This window comes from Cyanistes caeruleus, chromosome 7, assembly GCF_971803275.1.
Source record: "Cyanistes caeruleus chromosome 7, bCyaCae1.hap1.1, whole genome shotgun sequence".
In the NCBI taxonomy this organism is placed as follows: Eukaryota; Metazoa; Chordata; class Aves; order Passeriformes; family Paridae; genus Cyanistes; species Cyanistes caeruleus.
The window spans coordinates 40,865,902-40,874,536 of record NC_141707.1 but is presented as its reverse complement, the minus strand read 5'-3'; positions in this window follow the sequence as shown (position 1 = coordinate 40,874,536).

Sequence of the window (8,635 nt, the reverse complement as noted above, 5' to 3'; positions counted from 1 at the left end):
CCGGGGGAGCGGCGATGCCGCCGGGCCCGGGGCTGCCCCCGCATCCCCCGCATCCCCCGCATCCCCCGCATCCCCCGCACCCCCCGCATCCCCCGCATCCCCCGCACCCCCCGCACCCCCCGCATCCCCCGCATCCCCCCCATCCCCCGCACCCCCCGCTGCCTCCGCCGGAGCCTCGGGGCCTCGCCGGGGCCGCCCCGGCCCCAACCCCGGCCCCAACCCCGGCCCCGGTGCCAGCCCCGCCGCCTCCCGCAGCAGCCGCCCGCCCGCCTCGCCGAGCGAGAGGCGGAGCGCGGCCATGTCGAGCAGCACCCAGGCCACCGAGGCGGCGAACACGAGGGCCAGGGCCCGGCCGCTGCCGCGGAACAGCCGCCGCAGCCCGCTCATCCCGGCCGGGCGCCGGAGCCCCGGGCCAGCGGAGCGGGGGCGGAACGGGGCCGGCACCGGGACACGGCTGCCCCCGCCCCGAGCCGGGACCCGCCCGCGCTGGAACCCGAACCGGGGACCCGCCCGGCCCCGGGGACATCCCGCGGGGAGCGGGGCTGTGCCTCCGGGGGCACATCCGGGGATGGGTGGTGTAACTCGGGACACATCCCGGGATGGGTGGTGTAACTCGGGACACATCCCGGGATGGGTGCTGTAACTCGGGACACATCCCGGGATGGGTGCTGCAGCCCGGACACATCCCGGGATGGGTGCTGTAACTCGGGCACATCCCGGGGATGGGTGCTGTAACTCGGGATACATCCCGGGATGGGTGCTGCAGCCCGGACACATCCCGGGATGGGTGCTGTAACTCGGGCACATCCCGGGGATGGGTGCTGTAACTCGGGATACATCCCGGGATGGGTGCTGCAGCCCGGACACATCCCGGGATGGGTGCTGTAACTCGGGCACATCCCGGGGATGGGTGCTGTAACTCGGGATACATCCCGGGATGGGTGCTGTAACTCGGGGCACATCCCGGGGATGGGTGCTGTAACTCGGGGCACATCCCGGGGATGGGTGCTGTAACTCGGGGCACATCCCGGGGATGGGTGCTGTAACTCGAGCACATCCCGGGATGGGTGCTGTAACTCGGGGCACATCCCGGGGATGGGTGCTGTAACTCGGGACACATCCCGGGATGGGTGCTGCAGCCCGGACACATCCCGGGATGGGTGCTGTAACTCGGGCACAGCCCGGGGATGGGTGCTGTAACTCGAGCACATCCCGGGATGGGTGCTATAACTCGAGCACATCCCGGGATGGGTGCTGTAGCTCGGGGCACATCCCGGGGATGGGTGCTGTAACTCGGGCACATCCCGGGGATGGGTGCTGTAGCTCGGGACACATCCCGGGATGGGTGCTGTAACTCGGGCACATCCCGGGATGGGTGCTGTAGCTCGGGCACATCCCGGGGATCAGCTGCGGCTCGGGGCGGTGGGAGGGAGCGGGGCTGTGTCCCGGGAGTCCCCACCGGGGGCAGAAGGGCCGTGTCTCGGGGGAGCCGTGCGTGTCCCTGCTCCACGTGGCAGCTGGCTCGGCAGTGTGCGGTTGAGCCGCTGCTGAGGACGTGGGTGTGTTCCACATCCCGCTCAATTACCGGGCACGGGAGCCACGCTGGCGAACCACGGCAGCGTCCGGTGGGCTGAGCCAGAGAACGCCACGAAAGGAATCAGAGAGGATCCACCCTCCTGCTCCTGCTCCTGCCCCTGTTCCTCTCCTGCTCCTCTCCTGCTCCTGCTCCTGCTCCTGCTCCTGTTCCTGCTCCTGCCCCTGCTCCTGCCCCTGCCCCTGCCCCTGCCCCTGCCCCTGCCCCTGCTCCTGCTCCTGCCCCTGCTCCTGCTCTCCTGCTCCTGTTCCTGCTCCTGCCCCTGCTCCTGCCCCTGCCCCTGCTCCTGCTCCTCTCCTGCTCCTGCTCCTGCTCCTGCTCCTGCTCCTGCTCCTGCTCCTGCTCCTGCTCCTGCTCCTGCTCCTGCCCCTGCTCCTGCCCCTGCTCCTGCTCCTGCTCCTGCTCCTGCTCCTGCTCCTGCTCCTCTCCTGCTCCGGCCCTGGACCGCAGGCTGGGACGTGACAGGCTTTGCTGGCAGTGCTGACTGTCCCGCTGTTCTGGATGTGCTGAGTGTGCCACCTGTCCTGGCTGTGCCAGCTGTGCCACAAGTGCTGGCTGTCCTGGCTGTCCTGGCTGTGCCAGCTGTGCCAGCTGTGCCAGCTGTGCCACCTGTCCTGGCTGTGCCAGCTGTGCCACCTGTCCTGGCTGTGCCAGCTGTGCCAGCTGTGCCACCTGTCCTGGCTGTGCCAGCTGTGCCACAAGTGCTGGCTGTCCTGGCTGTCCTGGCTGTGCCAGCTGTGCTGCGTGTTCTGGCTGTCCAGGCTGCACTGGCTGTGGTGGCTGTTCCGGCTGTTGTGGCTGCTCTGGCCATGCTGGCTGTGCTGGCAGTGCCATCTCTGCTGTCTGTCCTGTCTGTCCTATCTGTCCTGTCTGTCCTGGCCGTGCTGGCAGCTGGGGGCTGGGGCTGCCTGCCTGCCCCAGGTACTCCAGCCTGGCAGGGCTCAGGTGGGCTCTGCAGGGCATCCTAAGAACACCCCAGTCAGACCCACGGAGCCCGGTCTGTGTGCCTGTAGCAATGGAGTATTTTACAGCTTTATTAAAATTACCTTAAACTCTTAAAGTTCTCTGGTATTGATAAATTTAATACAGTGCACTGTATCCCAAGTCCCAAAGCTGGAGATTTTGTTAAATAAAGGGCTCCAACCCCACTGTAGTGCATATGAATATTGAAAAGAGATAAGTGGAAAAAGTTATATTAATATTCATACTTCAAAAAAACTAGTACTATCAAAACCCAGCCTATGGTTATGTCATGCAATGGAAAACAAAGGAAATGGCCATCCTGTTGTTTCTCCAAGGCTTTTCTTTGCCAAGAAAAACCTTCACACGTGGCAGGCAGGTCTAATTTCGGAGGATTTGCATGTGTGGATGGTGCTTGAGGACTCTTAGTGAGAGGGAGGGAAGGATAAGATTGCAAAAACTGCCTAAAGAGAAAAAGAATGAGCAGCAGCTTGGGAATAAGCAAGAGATGAACTTAAATGGAACAATTCTGTTTGTTTAGAAATAAAAGTTTGAGGCACCCGGTCTGTGCTTCATTCACCATGCTGGCACAATTTTCCATTTTCATTTGTTATTTTTCCCTTGCTGATGCTGACCCTCCCTCAGGCATGGTGGGGTGCCCACTGCGGGGCCCTGCTCTGGCACCCCGGGCTGTTTCAGGGCTCAGCCCCCGGCGCAGCGGGGCTCAGCGCTCACGGGGACACGGCGCATGTGGCGGCTCCTGGAGCTGCTGGAAGTGTGCTCCTCTGCCAGTGGGGCTGGCCAGCAGCCTCTTCCCTAATCCCTGGGCACGAGATCCAGCCCTGGCGGGGCAGGGGAGACCCAGACGTCCCGCTGAGCTTCAGCTTTACGCGTTGTGACAAAGTCGTCGCCGTCTCGGTATGGTCAGGCACTGCCTCCCCACACTGCGCTTTGGCTCTCCTCCCTGGCAAGTACAAATGTTCCAGATAGATGAACAGATTCCATGACACAAGACAGCTGCTTTTGTAGGGAGGAATTAATTTAATCAAGTACTCCATCATTAAAATAATCTGACGTGTCAGATGGAAAAGCATGGAAGCAAGCTCGCTTGAAGATGAAAACTCAACACTTTTCCAGCCAGAAGTGTCCCAGAAGATAAGGAAATGTTAATATAACTCACTAATATTTTAGCAATGTAAATAATATATTGCCCAAAGAGAACTCATGAGGGAATGATCTCTTGCTAAAGGCTGGTTCACTTGGTAAATTGTATTTCTTCTATGCAGCACAAGAATCTCAGAATGGTTTGGGTTGGAAGGGACCTTAGAACTCATCCAGCTCCACACCCTGCCATGGGCAGGGACACCTTCCACTGAAGGAAACATTGAAGCTGGGGTACCCTGTTCCTCTGGGGTTTTTGGTGGTGTTCTGGAAGTCTCCACCCAATCAGATGGGAATGAAAATGGAAACTGTGCAAGAAGAGTTTGCGGTCATGTTCTGCAGGAAAACCCCAAAGCTGTAGAGGCAGAAACCTGGGAAATGCTGGGCAATTTTGTGCCAGATGCTTAAAAATCTCCAGATGAAGAGGCTAAAGTTTGCATTTCTATTTCGGAAGGTTTCTGGAGTTTGAAGCTGAGCTCGCTATCCCAGGCCGGGTGACGGCAGCGAGGCCCCGGTGTCGGATGGGTGTTTGCACGATGTGTGAGTGAGGCAGCTCTCCCCAGAACAGGGCTGGTCACACAATCAGAGGCTGGGGTAGCTGCTGGTGTTTGGGTTTTGCTGGAGCTAGTGCCTCTGGCTGCCGTGGCTGTGGTGAATGTGCTGGCACTCCGTGTGCCGTGGCACCGGGAACGGGAACAGCGGCGGGCACCCTGATTTACATAGAGGTCATGTTTGGCTAATATGTGTCTTGTAGAAGCAGACAGCATGTAAAAGAGAATGGTTAAAACCTGACCCAGCCATGTTTTTAAATTTCAAATTATGCATAACGTATGCATTAAATTAATTAGGGAATTCATTAAGAAGGGAAGAGTAAAGAAACTAGTGAGCAGTGTGCAGCATTAGTAATGTAAGCCGTTTTCTATAATTGTTATATAGAATTTGTCTCATAACATTATCCTTTGATAAATTATTGCAGCATAATATGATATATGTAGCTTATTAACAGTTTCATTAATTACTATTAGAGCAAAGACACTGAAGTCTGGCACACATAGAACAAGTGTTGAAGCAGATGGTTGAAATTAGTGAAATGCAATTGGTTGCTGAACCCTTTTACCTAATTACATTATTACATCAAAACAGTTAAACCAAATTTGTCAGGTTGTCTGCTGAGCACTGGTTTGTTCAGGGCAGGGACGGCCCCGGGCCCCAGCTCCCCTCGGGTTTCAGGGACCCTCTGGGCACCATCCCCTGCCAGCCTCATCTTGTCTCCCTCACCTGCATCCCAGCTTAGTCTCCTGTTCCTTTTCCCCCTCCTGGTTCCCCACTCAGCCTGGCTGTCCCTGGACACGTGTCCCCAGGGCTGTGCAGGGGGGTAAGTCACCACCACCCTGACTGGTTGGTTCCTCTGTCAGGAGCCTTGCCACATCTTCACTGCTGTGAAGGTGCTGGATTCAGTCAGGGAACATTGTCCTGCACACCCTCACTAGGAATGTTTAGCTTTGGGATCAGTCAGTCAGGCTGGTCCCAGCATCACTGCACACTGAGAGCAGCACGAGCCCCCTTCCTCACCCCCATGGCTCTGTGGACAGGGTGGACTCGGAGCTGTTTTACCCCAGGCTAGGCACAGGGCTGGCCTGCACACATCCCTTCTCCCACAGTGCTGGAATGCACCAGCCTGGCTTCCCTGTAGGACATGGGGGAGTTTGGGGAAGGGTCTCGGGGTCTGGGGGTGTGGGGGTTCACCCCTCCTTGGAAAGGAAAGCCGGGCTGTTCCCTGCAGGGGAGCAGTCCCTGTGCCTTGTCACTCACTGGCACCGAGCTCTCGGGGTTCCAGGTTGGCCAGGGCAGCCAGAGACACCTCAGTGGGCTCCCAAAACCCCTGTCATGCTGGGGGTGTCCTCAGATGAGCAGAAAGAGAGAGAAAATGTGGAGCCCTAAATACAAAGCATGAAAAATCTGTAAGTGCTTAATTTCTGCCTGAGCATCAGCAGGTGTGTGGGAGCAGCGGGGGAGTGTGTGGACTGAGTCACTGAACAGAATTTCACGTGTTTGGGACTTATTTTAATTATCCATACCGGCAGTTTTCAGGAGATCTCACACCTTTGTGCTCCCCCAGCACTACCCTTGGGCACCAGTGTGGGCACCAGTGTCCATGGAAACAGTAAAACAGATGGGGACCAACCTTTAGCAGGGCCTGCTGTGATAGGACAAGGGAGAGAGACTTTAAAATGAGGGAGAGGAGATTTTGGTTAGATGTTAGGGAGAAATTCTTGGCTGTGAGGGAGGTGAGGCCCTGGCACAGGTGCCCAGAGCAGCTGTGGCTGTCCCTAGATCCCTGGCAGTGCCCAAGGCCAGGCTGGGCACTGGGTCTGGAGCAGCCTGGGACAGTGAGAGGTGTCCCTGCCATGGCAGGGGGGCACTGGGTGAGCTTTAAGGTCCCTTCCAACCCAAACCAGTCTGGGATTCTTTGGGGCGAGGGCAGAGTCCCCTGGCAGAGGGACAGGTGAGCTGGGACATGGCACTGTCTGTCCCTGGGAGCCCTGCCAGCCCTGCCCCAGGCTGGAACCTGTGTGCTCAGGGTGGAACAGAGGGCACGAGGCAGGACCAGGAATGATCATCCCAGGGGCTGGAGAGGCAGATTCCAGCTGGGAATATCAGTGCAGTGCTGTCCTGTGTGTACAGCAGGGGACACAGACCTTTGTGAGGCACAGAGAAATGTCACTGAAACAGGGTCTGCTGCTGTGTGAAGGGAGCAGCAGGCACTAATTAATGTGGTGGCTCTCTGAGGTGATGGGGAGGGGGCAGCATTGCCCTCAGCACTGCCCAGCGTGGGGCTCCCAGTGCCAAGGGTTGGCAAAAGGCTGGGAAACCCTGGGTGAGTGCAGCTGAAAAGCCTCTCCAGAAATATTCCAGTGCTATTTGTGATGCTTGTGCAACAGAGCAGGCACTTTTTTTTTTTTTTTTATTTCTATTCCACAGGAATTAAATTAATTTTAGAAATGACACTATAACTATTTTCCTGCCTCAGGGACCATTTGTTTTAAAATCATAAAAGACTTTTATATGACACTGCACTGACATTTGATGTGAATAAATTAAGGGAATTAGTACAAAACTGCTTTCTTTCTCTGAAGCTTCCCAGCACACATCTCTGCCTGCACACACAGTTGCTGAACCTGTGAGCAGGCACTGGTGTTGGTGTGCCCACAAAGGGATGCAGATCACTGCTGCAAGAGGATGACACCCACCTTAGTGAGGGCAAACCCCTCGGAAGTCTCTGCTGTGCAGGGCCAATCGTGGATGCACAGCATGGTTTGTGTTGCAAGGGACCCTAAAGCCCCTGCAGTGCCCCCCAGCCATGGCAGGGACACCTCCCACTGTCCCAGGTGCCCCCAATGTCCAGCCTGGCCTTGGGCACTGCCAGGGATCCAGGGACAGCCCCAGCTGCTCTGGGAATTCCAGCCCAGCCCCTGCCCACCCTGCCAGGGAAAAATTCCCTCCTAATATCTAATCTAAATCTGGCTTCAGAGCCCAGGTGAGAAGTGGTAAGACTTGTTTTGCTCTTTTAGAGGAGCACTCAGTGCCTGCTGTGTTTAACCCTGCATGTGCAGTTCCAGACACATTGTCACTTGATGTCACCTCCCTGCACCTCTGTCTCCAGCTGCCCCCAGGTCTCTGGGAGGACATCCCACTGGATTTGCTCCAGCCCCACTGTTCCTGCTGATACTGGGGGGAGTTAAAAGCACCCAAGCTCTGTCAGGAGATCACATTCTTTTCTGTGCTCTAACCCCACCATGTTATATTTAAGCAAATTGCATTATTCCATGATGATTTTCCTCCATGGGCATATACGGTCAAAAGGGTGCAGGATGCAGAATGTAAGGATGCAGGGGTACAGGGTGCAGGGATAGAGAGTGCAGGGATAGAGAGTGCAGGGATACAGGATGTAGGGATCCAGGGTGCAGGGATAGAGGGTGCAGGGATAGAGAGTGCAGGGATAGAGAGTGCAGGGATACAGGATGTAGGGATCCAGGGTGCAGGGGTACAGGGTGCAGGGATAGAGAGTGCAAGGATACAGGATGCAGGGATACAGGATGCAGGGATAGAGAGTGCAGGGATAGAGAGTGCAGGGATACAGGATGCAGGGATACAGGATGCAGGGATACAGGATGCAGGGGTTCAGGGTGAAGGATGCAGAACACAGGGTTCAGATTTGGATGGAGGGCTGCAGGATGTGGGTGCAGGTTGTCAGCAGCTCTGCCAGGACACATCCAGAGCTGTCAGCCCGGAGCAGCTGGGGGAGGGTGGCTGCTCAGTCCTGTGGAGGGACCTGTGAGGTCTTAGGGCCACCACCCCCTGTGCCCTCCCTGGCCCTCTGGCCCTGGGGTCGTGGCTATGGCTGTGGTGACTCTGGTAGCTGTGGTGGCTGTGGTGGAGGTGACTCTGGTGATACTGGTGACCATGGCTGTGGTGGTGGTGGCTGTGGTGGCCATGGTGGCTCTGGTGGCTGTGGTGGTGGTGGCTGTGGTGGCCATGGTGACTCTGGTGACTCTGGTGACTCTGGTGGCCGTGGCTGTGGTGGCTGTGTCACATCACTGCCCCATGTCCCTGGAGGTGATCCTGGAAGCTCCTGGAAGCCAGACAGGAGGGGCCCGAGCTGAGCTTCTCCTCTGTCATCTCGTACTTGTACAGCAAAGTGCTGTTAATAATCATTTAAATGCTTTGGTGTCACTCACTGCTCTTTCTTTGTAAATGTTACTCGTTTCATAAATAAATCAAAACCTGCAGACCCTGGGTTTTCAGAAACTTGAATGCTTTTGTTAAAATTGTATGAAGCAAATTCACAAACACATGATTTATATTATCTCAGTACAGCACAGGAGATGATAGAATATACTATTTAAATTAACTCCTCTC